We start from the raw sequence: 18,165 nt of genomic DNA on the forward strand, positions 1-18,165 counted from the left end.
CAGTAATTTTGTGTTGGTCAACAGTGATACAAAGATTATTGCTATCAACAAAAACTGCGACGTTCAAATTTCAACATTATTGAAACGTTATAAGAGTCTGTAGTCTTCAATCCGATGGCAAAATAAAACGTAATTGTTGCCTATAAATGAAAGTTCATTAACCTTTACAATGACGATTTAAAATTCTTGGAGCGTGGGCAGTGGCCGAAATGATAGTTGATCCCTTGAGACTACAATAGTCTATAAATATAAAAAAAAAGATAATCCATTACATATGCTTGTTATTCTAACGCCTTCCTTAATTGATATGCCCCTGTGGTTTACTTTTATGACGTGAACGCGATTTATATTAATCGATTAATGCTGTTACTAGATAGGTTTAATTATGTGACAACAATATGTTGTCTGTAAAAACAATACATATCGTTTAAGTGCAGTAATAATTTGTTAAAAACATTCAGGCATCGCATGTCCTATTTTCGTGCAGCCGTCAAAGAAAGCCTTGAAATAGGCATGTTTCATCAAAATCGATTCAACAGATTAAAAAAAACAAACGTGTGGGACTCGGGAACTGCCGCGGTAAAGCATAGCATTTTTTTATCTACTTATGCAATTATAATTAGACAATGATAATTTAATATTAAAACAATAATACAACCAGACCAGGCTATATTAAACATTAATAAAAGCAAAACATTAACTGTCCCCTTCACACTCATAAGCTAGACCGCGCGAGAGAGAGATGGGCAGACTTTTCATGATGCGCATGCAGTGTGACGTCACGCCATGGCGCCACGCGCTTATTCATAAAAACTACACGAGCGCAATGTGTGAATGTGTTGAACGTGAGCTACATGGTAGGCGGAGTGAGGGATGTTAGGTTTTTTCGTTATGGAATTTTCTGATTCGGTCGCCGCGCTCAAGGCCCGCAATAAAAGCTATGCAACAGCTTCTTAAAAACGCTCACACGATAAAAAAATTCAAAAACTTGTGTAGAAATTTAAGAAGATTTTATCTTTCGTAAAACATTCTCGTTCTCAAAGGTATGAATTGGAAATTCGAATCTTTAAAGATATTACGAAATACATGTTCATAAGATAACTTTTTTTAAGGTCATACATTTTTTTCGGAGTAATGACCGTACGATGCTTGCTTCGATTCCCGATCGTTTGTGCCAAGAACTGATAAGGTTGCTGTGAGGTGTCGACACAGAATATCAATTTCGTGGGTACTACACCAACATACTGTGATAGGACTTGAAGGCAGCAGATGCTCTCGCAACGACAATAAAACCGACATAATATCGTCTTGAAGTATACGATCTCTGGGGACACTCCGGGGAGCAACACAAATACAAAGTTTTAAATTAATTCCTGAAACACATTGTATGTTTTATGGGTTTTATTTTTAATACGTTAAGGTTCAAATAAATGTTCTCCTCATTATTTGAAAACATACAAATTATGGTATTCCTTTCGAATTTCGTCTATTTCGAAATTTGTTGTATTGTGTTTTCATACGCTAAGCGGCAACTTTGTATTTTATTGTAAAATATTTATTGTTATTTTATTTATAATATATAGAACTTAAGATTTTTTTTTATTGCTTAGATGAGTGTGGACAAGCTTACAGCCCACCTGGTGTTAAGTGGTTACTGGAGCCCATAGACATCTACGACGCAAATGTGCCACCCACCTTGAGATATAAGTTCTAAGGTCTCAAGTATAGTTACAACGGCTGCCCCACCCTTCAAACCGAAACGCATTACTGCTTCACGGCAGAAATAGGTTGGGTGGTGGTACCTACCCGTGCGGACTCACAAGAGGTCCTACTACCAGTGAATCCAACAATCCCAGTGAATCCAACAATCACCAGTGAATCAAACAATTCCATGTTAGTTTTTACGTTTTCGATGATCAAACTAACGGAACGTCCCGCAATTCGAAGTTTTACTGCCCACGCGTTTCACATGATGGTCACATAAAACAGATTGATTTACCATAAGGGCTTACCTGCGTTCCAATCGTTTTGAAGCTTAACTTACCGACATAAGATCCACTTTAGCACCAGCGAATGCTATTACAAACTTTGCTGTCGCTATTTTGTTAAAGATTTTCAATTTTCGTGAACCTCAGTGTCGTAACGACCGATGTTCGAGGTCTTTCGTAACTGTTTATGTTCAGATCTTATATCACGTTGTTAAATACTATATGGTGTTATTAGGTAGAAAATTTAGTAAGTACATAGGTCAATCAACAATCTTTATCTCTGCCGTTTCGCTTTTTCAAGTTATACTTCTTTAGGCGCGTTATGAAAAATTGATGAGAGTGAAATTTTACGATGCGCGCGCACCGTGACACAAAATTAACAGAAATGAAGTTGCCCACAAGTGCTCCAATACAATTAAGGTTAACTATCCGTATGTATTATTTAGTAATATAAATGACAAAATTATTATTTAATATAATTCATATACTAAATATTATTAAATTATTAACGTTAAATATTTATTATTAATTATTTAATATTAAAAAATAAGAAATAAATTTAATAAAAATAAAGTATAACTTCTTACGCGCGTACATAAGTACACGCATCCTTTTTTTTCAGAGCGGTCGTGTTTGGGTGAAAATTTAAGGACTTAAGCCGATTGCTTCGTAGCTTCGATTCCATTCACCATCTGTTTGCTATACTGATAGCCTTTAAAAGCGGATTTGTTCTAGTCAGTTCATTAGGTTCGCGTTGGCCTATCTACCTCTTTTTACCTAGCTTCTATTTCTTTAAATTTTATAAACGCGTTCCCTATTCTAAGCCCCGATTTTGACTCTTTTCCAAATTTTTTTTTTTTTTTTTTTTTTTTTTTTTTTTTTTTTTTTTTTTTTTTTTTTTTTTTTTTTTTTTTTTTTTTATTGCTTAGATGGGTGGACGAGCTCACAGCCCACCTGGTGTTAAGTGGTTACTGGAGCCCATAGACATCCACAACGTAAATGCGCCACCCACCTTGAGATACAAGTTCTAAGGTCTCAAGTATAGTTACAACGGCTGCCCCACCCTTCAAACCGAAACGCATTACTGCTTCACGGCAGAAATAGGCAGGGCGGTGGTACCCACCCGCGCGGACTCACAAGAGGTCCTACCACCAGTAATTACGCAAATTATAATTTTGCGGGTTTCATTTTTATTACACGATGTTATTCCTTCACCGTGGAAGTCAATCGTCAACATTTGTTGAGTACGTATTTCATTAGAAAAATTGGTACCCGCCTGCGGGATTCGAACACCGGTGCATCGCTTCAACACGAATACACCGGACGTCTCATCCGTTAGGCCACGACGACTACTAAATCATTCAAATGTATTTATTTCCATTAAACTTATACAAATTTAAGACACGTCATAGTATTTTTAGGTTCTCCAATCTTGAGCGATCAAACAGGAAACTATGCGAGACATAATTCTACAATCTCAATTAACATAGATTATAATAAAACTGTATTTTTATTTTATTTTAAAAATGATGTAAAAGGGCCAACCCGAGTGGGATTGGTGATCACAATGAAAATCGCAATCTTGAAGTCGATACCTCAGTTCCTTTCAAATAGCATCTACTCCAGTCTTCAAATGCTTTTCTGCACAAAAAGATAGCGCATGGATATCTTTAATTAGCTAAGTTAATTAGCTTTATTGAGAGTTGTTTCTTTATCGTTGGCGATTAAATACTCAACTCAAGATACATATTCACAAAATTAGTTGCCTACCCGTAAATCGTGGCATCGTTTCTCATGACAGCGATAAATCCGAATGTCGAATTTGTTTTGCCGCATATAAATTTAGATAATGTTACTGTCAAACATGAAAATAGGAGGAGTAACAAAATTACCAATCTGTGCTGAATTTTCACACATTCCATATTCTGCTATATAATCAATATGTTTCAGATTGTTATGTTTTATAGTAATAACATTTACGGTTTCAACAAACGAAGCATTTGTTAAAATATTCAATAAATATATATATATACATACACGTAACGTAACCATACTAGTGTTGTGAAAAGCGACGCTATTCACGAGCATAAAATGGTTTGTTTACACTACCATGCCTATTTAGTTTTATCGACATACCAAGGTGCCGAGAACCGCTGGCAAGTTGGCAAATACCATTTACTGCTCGATCAATATTCAATGCTGTTAGTTTAAAAAAAAAAAAAACAGTAGAACGAGATTATGGAATGTATGTAGTGCATCCGCATACGGCCACTTAATTTGTTAAAATATATTCCTCGACATGTAAGGTTAAATACAGTAAAAGCTCCTTATTCGCGCTTCCTTTAATCGCGTTTTCACTATTCGCGGATTAAAAAAATACGAACCAATTCTTATATTCACGGCTAAATAATCCTTTATTCTCAGATCTAATCGGTATACATTACACACTGATAAAAAGGATTCTAAAATCTCCTTTGTAAACGCGCTTTTCTATATTCTCGGTTTCTATATTCGCGGCATATCTACATATACCCCGGGCTGCTTTTGCTATATCCGATGATTGGAAGATCCGATATAAATGAATTACAAACTGCGAACAGTGTCTTGTGAGGCACCCTCTTCAGAGTGGGAAGCCGTGTTAAGAAAGATAGAAATGTCCGTTTGGTACCAAATAGTTACCAGCATTACCAGACATCACAAAGTAAATAAATGCCAACGTCCAACTGCAGATCTAAGATGGGCGCAACAATAGCTTATCTATCTTATCATCCAGACTGGAAATCCCAAATCCTTCGCTGTAGAATTTGTTAGGGCTGCAGGTTACAGCATGCCCACACCAAACGAACCAAAAATACCTTCACCTATTAGTAAAACCAAAGGACAATTATAGGCAGGCAGTAGAAACTGTGGAAAATCTAATCGCCGAGAACTCCACTAGTGATCTAATAAGGCTGTTATCAGTACAGATAGACAGACCATTGAAATCTATTAAGAGTATCGAAGAAAAAACACACTATAACGTGTTTACTTGGCCGTAGAGCTTCGACACGCTCGCTATTCGGGTCACGTGCTTACCGAACTTGCGGCCCGTGTGTAAATGGTGTTGGATAACTCTTCTATAACTGTTTTTGTAAATTTATAACTCGATTTAACGAGCGATTCGTATGCCCACTCCGGAGGCGGGCGGCCCGTGAATGTTAAAACTAATTTTACAGCGCCTCTTGATGGCGACCGTCGAATTCTTTTTCGTACGTGAAGTCACGTACTCGAGGTGATTTTGGGGGAACTATATTGAGGAGACAAAACAATCGTAGACTCAGTAGCATAAGAACGCATATCCAACTTCAAGCTAAAAGCCACTAAAAAATTACACGATACAAAATAATCAAAATAGAGAGCACAGTTTGCCGAACACAGTTTTGAATTTACAGTTTATATACGTGTGTGACGTTACCTCTTTGGAATCTATTGAATCTTCCTTGAAGGCGTAGAACGAAGAATTTTCATTTTTGAGCTCTTATGCCTTTATCGGATTTTATAACGTACCCAACGCCAACAAAAAACATTAATTCTGAATTCTGCTAAATTTGATAATTTTCACTGCTATCGCATTATATCAGTACATGGTAAATAATATTGTGAAGTACTACTTCCTTTCCGTCCGTTAAAACTCTTGAGGAACACCATCACTGTGCTAGATGATGAGGTATTGAAGAACATCAGGGGAGTTAAAAGTTTGTATTTTCTGATGAGACTCCTCTTCTTTTTTGTGTCCACCTTATCCCACTAGGTGGGGTCGGCACATCGAATTTTTCTATTCCATTCTCTTCTATCAGCCGTCATCTCAACATTCATTCCTCTTTCTCTCTAACATCGTCATTCTCACACTCCATCCATGTCTTTTTCGGTCGACCTATTCCCCCTCTACCTTACACTACCATTTCCACACATCTCCTAGTCACATGCATCTCCTCTCTACGCATCACATGCCCATATCACGCTAACCGTCCGCTCTTTAATTTATCAATCACTAGGGCTACTTTCACACTTCCTCTGATATATTCATTCCTTATCTTGTCCATTCTTTTCACTCCACACAACCATCTCAACATTCGCATCTCCGACACATACACTCCACTTTCATGCTTTACTTTCGTCGCTCAGCATTCAGATCCATACAGATTGATTCAGACTGTGTTTTCTAAATTCAGGGCGCCGACAAAATTAGTCCTTGCGTCTGCGTCTTTGCATCATTTGAACCATCCTCCTACCGCACATAGCCGGGGTGTAGCTATTTTCAGGCCACAACAGCGATCTTGCTAAAAAAAGACCAAAAAAGAAAATATAAAGTCAATGTCACTTAGGATCATCTTAAGATTCTAATTATACTCCATACATCCAGATCTATTTAGGCATTCAAAAGCTACGGCAAAAAAAAAAAACTCAGATACATACACGAAACCTGAAAACAATTCACACTAAAGTTTTCACAGTAAAGATTGAGTCCGACCTGAGAATCGAATCCGACCCGCATGATCGACGAGACGGCTTTTAACTCAGTGATCAACAAATGTAAAATCATTCTGCATCATCGATAATGGTTTTTTTAATGCCGTAACCTCTAAGTAGATTTCTGTAAGTCTCTGACACGAATAATAATTCAATAATTGGTAGTTTTCCTGTACCCCGAGGCGCTTCGGTTTTGTAATTAAGTGAGTTGTAAATATAGGGTTAAACGCTACAAAAATACGGTTTTAACGTTTGTAAATAAGTCTTTTACAACGTGTTTTTTTTATTATTATCGTGAATTTCAATCTAATGCCAAGAAAAGAGGTTGAATGGATTCAATTCAGTAAAGGAAGTCTCGGCTGTTTATAAAATCGACGCTATTTGTAAAGGTTATTGAGTGAATTATGTAAACATACATATACACTTGTTTTGTGTTCTAATGAATCGGTGAAGGTTTTTTTTAGTTTATTAAGTATAAGGTAAGTTCAGTTGATCGTGTTTATGATCGTATATCATTAATTTGATTAAGTTGAAACTTGGTCTAGTTTTTTTTTTTTATTGCCCTTGTAGGCAGACGAGCATACGGCCCACCTGATGGTGAGTGGTTACCGTCGCCCATGGACTTCAGCAATGCCAGGGGCAGAGCCAAGCCGCTGCCTATCACTAACCCTTGTTCACTGTATCTCTGGATAACATAAATACGAAACCAGTGACACGTGACTAGATTGAACAAATGTGTGTATTTAATTTGGTTCACAATACGGTCAGAGCGAAGCTTGGTTTCGTCATTGCAGTCATCAACTTTAAGATGCAACAATCGTATTGTAGTGCATTCAGAATTATAAAAGAATATAGTTTATTTTTGACTTTTTATGTTTTACATAGAAAGAAAACCTTTCCCTTAGATTACTTCTCAATTTTGAGCTCCTGTACACATTAGCAAAACAATTTATCTATACTAATATTATAAAGAGGAAAGATTTGTTTGTTTGTTTGTTTCGAATAGGCTCCGAAACTACTGGACCGATTTGAAAAATTATTTTACCATTAGAAGCCGACATTGTCCCTGATGAACATAGGCTACTTTTTTTTCATTTTCATTTATTTTATTTTTTTGGTTTCATGTGTGTTTTAATGTTTCCGAAGCGAAGCGAGGGCGGGTCGCTAGTATTTCATATTTTTAATTCTAGCATATTCTCTTAGTAACAAGACTTACAACAAGAGTATTAATAAAATACGACTTTTTTATATTTTTTGGTAAAAACATAACTGAAATAAATTCTCATAGACCGGTCTACAGTTCTATTAAAAGTAAATGTCGAATAATTCAGCATTAATTATACACCCGACACTTAAAAATTAATAGGACGTCTGCTTTCTATTGTTGCATCGTGTGCGCAAAGGAATACCAGCGCAACATTTCATGCTGACTACCAGGAAACAATTTTAATTGCCATGCTAATTTATTACAATGAACATCAAATCTCTCACGCCACAAACATTTCTACGCGCACCTATGCTAGCTGTACCACACTACACAAAACACAATTAATATATTCAACATTCACGACTACAATGTTCTCTTTGTCTCTTAATAAAGCTTACAAACTCACAATAAATACATATATTACAGCACGGAATTATTTCTTTTGCTTAAATGGGTACGGTGAGCTCACAGGCGAATGGTAACGCCAACAGTTATTTACCCACATTGAGATATAGCACTAAAGTCTCAAACGCTTTGGTATAGCGGGTATTGCTAATAGTAATCGTTCGTGGCAAGCTAATGAGTTAGGGAAAGTGGAAAGAAATGATAAAACCTGAACAAGGTTTAGGATTCCTGTAGGGTCATAATGCAGCAAGAGTAGTAGTCGCTATGTTTGGTTCGGAAATGGTGTTCTAAATTAATATTTTTGAAGTAGTTAATAGTATTAATAGTTTTGAAGTCTTAAAAACCCTTACCTTACCTTTGGGACATTAGTGTGGGGACTCGGTATATGTAATAATGCTGTTTGCCTTTCTGTTCTTGATTTAAGGAAAATTAGATTATGGTAAAACTCGACTATCACTTCCCTACTTTTTCGTCGTCTAACCTGTTTTTCTATTGCTTCGGTAGCTTTCAACCCTCCACGTTCACTTGCTGTTAAGTGTTTGGAACTCAAAGACACGACGCTAAAACTACCAGGCTATTTGGACAAAGTATATTGGCGATGTTTTTATCTAAAAATGGAAAATGGAAAATGGAACGCAAAGAGAATACACAACCGATTTTGCTATACAAAATTCATTTTCCAACGTCATCGTCTGAATACGCTATAAATCATGACTCATTGTTTCGAACAATCGTTATTTAGATAGCGAATTGTCGTCAGTTAAATTATAATTGTGCATTTAATTAATCGTCCGATTGTATTCAATTAGATACATTTTGTAACATCGACCCTGTGCACGCGAGACTTCGTTGCGTTTTGAATTACTGTCTCAACCACAGTTTTGTAATTATTTCATAGATAATAGTACACATAAATTAGTCATAGGTAAGCAACTCAAGCACTCAACAAAAATGTTTACGGGCGTCGGCCACTAGATGGCTTCGCTTCGATTAGTTTCTTATTGCTCCTATATAATAACATATTGCCTATTCTATATTTTATTTTTATTGAAGGATTTTGTAAATTTTCAAAACCCACAAATTGATAAAAATTAATAAATTTGTCTATAACAATTAAAGACTTGTATGATTTTTATTTTTTTTATTTTCTGTGTTTATTTGTACAATAATTAAATGCCTTAACTTTAACAACATAATAATATAAGCTTAGGGACATCAACTACAAGATGTCGCTAGTTTCCACACAAAAAATATTTGTCTTAAAGTATCGCAGTTTCAGGGCCTTGATTATTTTTTCACATCAATATGGAATGCTCTATATATTTTATTTTTTTCAAAATTACGTGCTATTTTAAAAAATAGAGAATGCAACTTCCTTGCGTGTTCAAAAAACCAAAATCAAAACAGCGAAGCTTATTGTCGACATTCACATCCTACTTCTTACAGACAGTAACTGCTAGGTTGGAATTGAAATAAAATCCCATATAACCAGTATTTATATTGTTTTATTATTGAACGCTTATTGTAATAATTATTGAGTAGTGTTTAATTTTTATCATGATTTGATGATGAATATTTGGGTTGAAATTGTGCTATTTTGAATAAAGTTAAATTATATAGTGATTATTTGCATTCAGGTTTACCGATACATCTAACTTAAAATCAGAATGATTCCTAATTTTGATTATCAAAAATGTATGGCTATATGAATTGTATGAATATGAGAAATCCAATCAGGACTGATTAACTTACACGCTTGGTTCTTATCTGCCTACACTAGATATATTAAAATATATCTCCCTAACCGAATCGTAATTTGTTACAATCACGAAACACTTATAAAGCAGCCTACTCCACGATCCAGGCATTTCAATACACAGATTTCGCTTCAATCAGTATTCACCTGCCAGGTAATCCGTTTCTAAGTGACTTGAACAGCGAATATTCGTCACACGCAACTTTCAATCTCTCAGTACCTATGATAATCCATTGAAATATCTTTGAATGTAATTGAACGTTTGTTAGTGTCGTGTCGCTTGACTATAATAATCTCTTCCGCTTTTTTTTTTCTTTCTTTTTTTTTGTTTAATTTTTTGGATAGGCGAACGAGCTCACAGCCCACCTGGTGTTAAGTGGTTACTGGAGCCCATAGACATCTACAACGTAAATACGTCACCCACCTTGAGATATAAGTTCTAAGATCTCAGTATAGTTACAACGGCTGCCCTACCCTTCAGATCGAAACGCATTACTGCTTCACGGCAGAAATAGGCGGGGCGGTGGTACCTACCCGCGCGGACTCACAAGAGGTCCTACCACCAGTAAAATCAGTTTTCAGATAATTTTTTTGGGTGCAGTACCTTCAATAGACGAAGAGTGAACGAAATTTTGGATTCGATCAACAAATCAAGCTTCAGACGTGATACTAATTAATAGGCTTTTCATTAAGGATGCCAGTATCGATTATATGTATTGCCTAGTAAATTCGACTCCTAAAATCATTCCATAACCGAAGGGATGGTGAGTCGACATCTCAACTGGCTAAAGGGGTTACCAAGTGCCACTTTTCAATTTATCATCATCATCTTAGGCCTTACAGCCCAGAGTGGGCCTTAGCCTGGTCCAGTATGTCTCTCCAGACTGCTATGTTCAGGGCTTTCTCCTTCCAGTTCTTGACGCCGATATTTTTGAGGTCGCACTCCACGCTATCCAACCATCGGAGTTTGGGTCTGCTACGACTTCTGCGGCCCTCTGGTTTGCCATAGAGCAATTGCCTCGGCATTCTGGTACTCTCCATTCGAACCACATGTCCTGCCCTTTTATTTTCAAATTATGCCTAAGCTTTAATACATTTATCCCCAAATCCTATAGCACAGGTCAATAAATTAGCACAATTAAACATACAGACTACGAACATAGCTTACCAACGACAATTAAAAAGAAAAAGAAAAAAAAAACTTAAACCAAACTGTATGATAATCATGCGTTCCATGAATGACCGTAGTTTGATCACAAAACATTTGTCTCTGTGCAACAAGCCATGTTTGCGAACAGCACACACATGGTTTACATGTGTACGTAAAATTTTACACTTACCTGTCGAAATAGTAATGCGTGGGCGGGATGTTTGATTGTAAATTCGTATTAGAGTCTGTCACAACGAGCTGATGAAAATGATTGTAAAGTGCCACGTTCTCTTTTGATGTTGCACAAAAAATTGATCTAAGATTTCGAATTTACTTCTATAAGCAAATTTAAAAATAATTTGTAAGATATTTTTTAAATATTTTGAGATAAATCTAATAATAAATAACAAAAAAAAAACAATAATCTGTAATTACCTTTCCGAAAAGCCTTCTCTCCAAAAGCCAATATTTTAATATGCTATTTCAAAATTTGAATTGTTCTTCTTCTGATCCATAGATTTCACCAATAGAACTAAGTTTGAATTTACAAATAAATAAATGATTAGGTTTTAGTGTATTACCTTACAACACGCCACAGGGCTACCTTCAACAAGTTTCAAGTGATATAATTCCGAAAATAAAAATCAAACAAGTCGGCACGAGATGACTTAGCCACTTCCTTATTTAAGCCTGCACTTTAAGAAGACTCGCTCTATTTTCCATCAAGCTAATACACAATCACAGTATAAATTAGCGTCGTACACACACGAATAGAATGTAAACACACATTCTACGTTAAATTATGTTTAAAAGCCTCGGACAATATGTTGTTAATGCCAACCCTATTTGGCAAGGATTTGTTTACATTACACCTTTTAAAATATAGTCCGAGATAAGATTTGGCTCGGTTTACTTGGAAGAGATTTTCTTTGGTAGCTTGATTTAAATTCAATAGAAGGAAGTAAATATTTGGTATCGTTCAGCTAATTGTCCAATAAAATATAATATTGCTGTTTATATTTGCGTCTGTTTAAGATTTGATTTATAAGGCATAGGTTTTAGTTTATTTTTTAATGTGCTAGATAACTTCCCGTAATTATAAAATTTATTACATCATATATTAGCGGCCGAAGCGATCACGCCCACGATTCAACGTAACATGATTAATAACACAACTTTTGTTTAAATTAAATTAGTGTTTTATAATTTATGACGTATGTCGGATAATAATAAAAGCAACAAAAAAACGTTTTTGTGATTTGTGACCCTCTGGGCTCGACTCTTTTGCGAGTTTATTTTAAGAAACAATTTTGACATTTGTTTTTTTTTTGCCTGATTAGTCCGTACGGTATCGACTTTTTGTCGGGAATGCAAGGTGTGAAGTTGTGTGATTTGGTTTATATTGTGTATTTAATGTTTCTTCAGCTTTAAATGCGTACTAACGGTGGTTTAGTAACTGTTTAGTATCTGTGATAGTGCACAAATGTGGGAGAATAAAGCAAAGCCGCTGAACGTAATTTCTCGGAATCCTCCAAAAAGTCCACTGAAGAAGTCATGAATGACCACCATTTTACTGAGATTATATTTCATCCCATATCATTTAATTTCATCCCAGTTGATTAATGTCTCAAATTAATCATCTTCATTTCATTTCATTTCACTCCATATTATCATTTTTCATAAAAATAAGAATATAGAATTTGATTCAGTCTGAATTCGATGGGAACATTCAATCCCATACTGTTATCCATTCGCTTGAACAATTAACATCGTATTTTTAATTCCTAAATATAGTGGTTATAATTCATATACATAGTATATATATATATATATATATATTTTTTTATGATTGAAAGTTTACTGGTGGCCCGAAGGCCTTTCCAGTTTCACCAGGACAGGTGGGCGAGCAAAGGCTCAGCCAAGAGGGGTGGGACTTGCTAACAACTGCCCGAGCGCCTCCGAAGGAGACCTAACAACTCAAGAGCAATTGTTTCGCGAATGAATCTACCACCGGATCGGAATCGCGACCCGCTGAGAAGATCCGGCGAGAAACTCAGCGGGCTGATGCATGGGTTAGGTTGCACGTCGACCTCTTTGTCGAGTTCGACGAGTACGGTTACCGGGGTCCCTAAGCCTGCCCCTAGTATTAGAGCTGAAGGCATCTAATGCAAAGGTTATTGGATCTGATGGATCCGTAAGGACGTGTCTAGGGCGTCGACGGTGACTGGCTCCTGCATGATCAGGATTCGGGGAGTAGTCCGCGGCGGCAACGATAAGGCGATTATCATGACGCATAGCCTTATCGAAGTATCGTTCCGACGCTGACTTCGTGTATTTCCGAATTGATTCGAGGCCCAGGTCGTCGTGTAGGTCAACGTTCCTCACGAACCACGGAGCCCCGACAGCTAGCCTGCAAAAGCGGGATTGTAGGGATTGGAGGGTGTCTATGTGTGTGCGGGCCGCGTGAGCGAACACCACACTCGCGTAAGTCATGACGGGAACATAGTATATTATAGTTTCCAGTAATAAATACTAATTCGGTTAAAATGTACTCACTTTTTCAAAATTCTATCAATACTTATCATAAAACAATAAGCATTTTTCAAACATTTATTTATTTCAATCAACATTTATAACATAACAATCGAAACTGTATGTTTCATTAAAATGTATACATATATACGAAATATGTACATACGTATAACGAAGATAAAATTATATGTACATACGTATGCTAATTAATATACATATATCGAAATATGAATATGAATTTACTGGTCGTAAGACCTCTTGTGAGTCCGCACGGGTAATTACTACCACCCTGCCTATTTCAGGCGTGAAGCAGTAATGCGCTTCGGTTTGAAGGGTGGGGTAGTCGTTGTAACAATACTGAGACCTTAGAACTCATATCTCAAGGTGGGTGGCACATTTACGTTGCAGATGTCTATGGGCTCCAGCGCTGTGAGCTCGTCTACACATCTAAGCAATAACACAAAAAAAAAATATACATACAAATTATGAATACATCCTTACAGGTGTGGTTACAACTAATTTTAGGCGTTTTTATCGCCTTAACAACAGAACAAATTAAAAATATTGTAGACATTAATCAATGAACGCATTTGCACCGAAAACTAATTGTGGAAAATCACCAAATGTTTGAAAGTATAGATATAATAATATCATTAAATTGATGGATCGTTCCTTTAAAATTGTATATGGTGCGGTGTGAATAATAAATTTAGAGGCAATATTTACATACTAAATTCTCTCTTGGTAGTAGTATGTCATAAAAATACTTGGATGGTACTATTATTGATCGAAGGATAGACCGTGTGAAATAGGATATGAGGAAGAAGGGTGTGAGTGTAGAGATGACGTTGAGGCCTGAATGGAGAAAGAGGACACATTGCGATGACCACACATAATGCGATACCGGCAAAAAGAGGATGTTAGTTCTGAAAGTTATGAGAAGATAAATTCAAATTATAGACCAATAACTGAAAAATATCAATAGTGAGATTTTACTAAAATTTACGACATTTTTAAACTAAGTACATACTTTCACGATAAAATAATTAATGATAGATAGTGTTGAATTAAAATGAAACCCGTTAAATTATATAGGTATTAGGCACCAGTTGATATCTTGTCTGGCTTTTTTTGCTGTGAAATCATATATCGGTTTTGGCGGTAGTCATAATAAATCACAAGACATTTGACAAATGCCCGAATCGTGTTATTGACATTTTCAAGCTTGCATACATACAAATTTCGAAGAACTTTCGGACTGTCGGTCTACCGGGCAATTTCACCAGCTCGGAGGGAGACCTGCCTTTTGTCATTATTTCCACACAGTCTTGGATTATGTTTTAAAGAATAGATAAATCGTTATTTCAGAAAAAAAATATCTTTAAGCGAATGAGTTCGCGACCCGCCTAGTGTTAAGTGCTTACCATACACCCAAGCCCGTGCTCTTACACGTCATATTTCATCACGGCAGTCACACTATTCCAACTGATTTTTATATTTTTTGTTGAGCTCCTAATGACTAGCCTTAGTTTAATCAATAAGATAAAATAATAATAAAAAAACAATAGAAAACATGAAATTTAAAATCAAATGAAATTGAGCCTTTAGGCATCATTGAATATGGTCGATTTTGGACAAGCAGCCGAACGCTAGTAATCGTAATTAAACCTTCTCGAATTATTTAATAGCACATTAATCGCATCTCTTTAACCACTTGATGCCGGCTTCAGTTTCCCAAATTATCTATTTTAATGAGTCAGAAGGATTCTTAATTGATTTGTTAAAAAAAGATGCCTTTTTAAAAAAAATGCACCCAACATTCCGAAACATAGTTTTAAAGGCGAGCCTATTTTGGGATATTAATTAAATTGATTCGTAAAGCAGTGTAAAGTTGCCATATTAAACATGAGAAAATTCGCGCACATAAAATTTTTATGAAACATAATACTCATCGTTTTAGTAAATGTTAAACCATGTTAAATGTCACACTATCTAATGACTGGACTGGGCTTAGGACAGATCAATGCACCTGTAACAATAAATTTAGTATGAACATACAATAGCGTGAAAAGCAGGTGTATTCTCAGTAAACTTTCGCCTGCACCTTGACTCAAGAAAAAAAAACGGAGTCCGTTAAAATGACGTTTTTTCGGTTCGATTTTTGTAATTTAAATTTGGTACCGTAAAGATGGCGGCCGATGACGTGTCTATTAATTTGATTGGACAAGTCGGTTGCGCGGGAACAGTGACTGGTTCCTTGTTATGGATCGTTTTCAATTAAGTTATACTCGTTTTTTTTCATTTTAATCTGCACCGTTATAGATGCTAAAGATATGATTGTACAATTATCGAAACATGAGTTTGACAACAAAAGGTTTCCTAGTTTTGATTTTTAATGAGGTTCTTTTGTTTTTGTTATAATTCAATCAGTCATCTCTCTCTCTTTCTCTCTTTGTCTCTCTCTGTCATTGGATACACACTTATATCAGACGAACTTCTTGCATCCATTAGTACCTACGGCATGTCCGGCCATGGAGCTGTAATTGGATGAAAATTTGTTTCAATATGAGTATTTGATCGCTGCATCTGGTTGGGAGCCAACCTCGAGCTCTCTTACCCTCCGTGTATCGATCTACCATCAACTTCTTGATTCTCATCTTCTTCCTCTAATCTTACGAGACAGATTGATATCAAAATGCGCAGATAAGTGGTTTATTATTCTGTGCTGCGCATTGAAGCATTGATGCATAGATGCGCTTAGCGGTCAAGGGTGTCTGCAGCATAGGACACGACAATAGAGCAAAATTTTAGTTTTAGAACCTCATGTTTACATGAGGCTAAAGCCACCAAGACACTAAAACAATTTTCATGCGCAATCTAATCTCAATAATTGTGCAATCATATCTACCGAATAACGTAATAATTTTTAATTCTGATCGTAATTATAAATCACAATTAAAACGGTAAATCATATGAAAATCCGCTCCATGTGGGAACGATTCTAAATCGTTTAGCAACTAATTATCTTAATCGTCTTTTACAACTTTAAACCATCTTTATAACTCATTCGGTAAGACCGATTCGTTACAATAATGAAAATCGACTTATCAAAAATCGATCGTAAACATTCTAAGCAATTATCTCGTAGTCAATTCTCGCATTATAGGAGAATAGGATTTATTGACCTAAGACCGTGGTCTGAGGGCTTAGCAATAAATACCGTGACCTCGCGACCCCGCAGCTGTAAACTCTGGAAGCGACAACCCGCTCATTTCGTAACCACGCGGCTAATTGTACGCACGGAGATTGTGTAATTTAATTTTTAGATGTGCTGACTTGCTAACAGCCCTCCTGGTGGGAAATAATTACAGAGACCACCCATAGCAGAAATACCGCGATCTATTTCGACACATGAGGTCAAATTTGTGTTTTGATCTCCCCATTATGCGAACAGGAAATCAATGGTTTATGGCAGAAACGGGCACGATAGTACTGTCTATCCGTACTGACACAACATGTGTAGCCGTCAGTAATTTAACGAGCCTATTCTATTAATTTTATTTTAATACTCTTCTTCTCAGTCGGACACTCTTGTCAGAGTGGTCGTGGTTGCGTTGACGCTGTATGTGCAGTAGGACCTGTTAGGTCGCCCATGTTCCCGACAACCGCCCTCCAGGCAATGCGCTTCCAGGTCTGGCGGTTCGAAGCGTTACGAGTACATTCGACCATAGTGGACTCAGTTGCCTTCTTTATTAGGTCAGTCCAGCGGGTCGGTGAGCGGCCGCGGGATCTTTTGCCTTCCACCCGGCCCTGGACTACCAGTCTCTCCATCGAGTGCTCTTTTCTGGAGATGTGACCAAAGAATTTTAAAACCCTCAGTTGCACTGTTGACGAGAGTCGGTCTTTGATACCGAGTTCTTTGAGGATGGATGCATTGGTGCGGAATGCCATCCATGGGATCTTTAGGAGGCGTCTCCAGCACCACATCTCCAGTGCATCGATTTTACGGCGATCCTGCAATCTTAGAGACCAGGTTTCGGCTCCATAGAGAAAGATTGGAAACACAAGACATCTCATCAATCTGACCTTAGTCTTCTTGGTAATCCTCCTATCCTTCCAAATCTTTCCCAGCCGTTCCACTGCTGACCTGGTAATGGCGCATCGTCGTCTGATCTCTTCACCACATCCTCCAGTGCTTGAGATAGCAGAGCCGAGGTAGATGTAGGTCTGTACAACTTCGCAGTTACCTATGTTTTGTACATTGGTTCCATTTTGTTCAGCCCGGTCTACTATCATCATATTTTAATACACAATGCTGTTAATTCACCGTGAACATGATGGGTTTCGTGAGCACGAATTAGGTTCATTACTTACCAAAATTGAAACCTGCTACTGGTATGGTAATAGGTATAGGCATCGGCATGGGCTCAATATGCGCACATCGATTGTCTTTATCTTTTATGACACGACGACTTCATACGACATAATAATGACTTGGTCGGCTTAACATAAGAACTTCAGAATTCCTCGCTTAACTAGTTGACTACTTAAGGCTCCAATATAAACTACGTTCAGATCTTTTATTAATGCAAGATTATTTTGTGAATTCCGTTAGCTT

The sequence above is a fragment of the Bombyx mandarina genome, chromosome 11, assembly GCF_030267445.1.
Source record: "Bombyx mandarina strain Sakado chromosome 11, ASM3026744v2".
NCBI classification, from domain to species: Eukaryota; Metazoa; Arthropoda; class Insecta; order Lepidoptera; family Bombycidae; genus Bombyx; species Bombyx mandarina.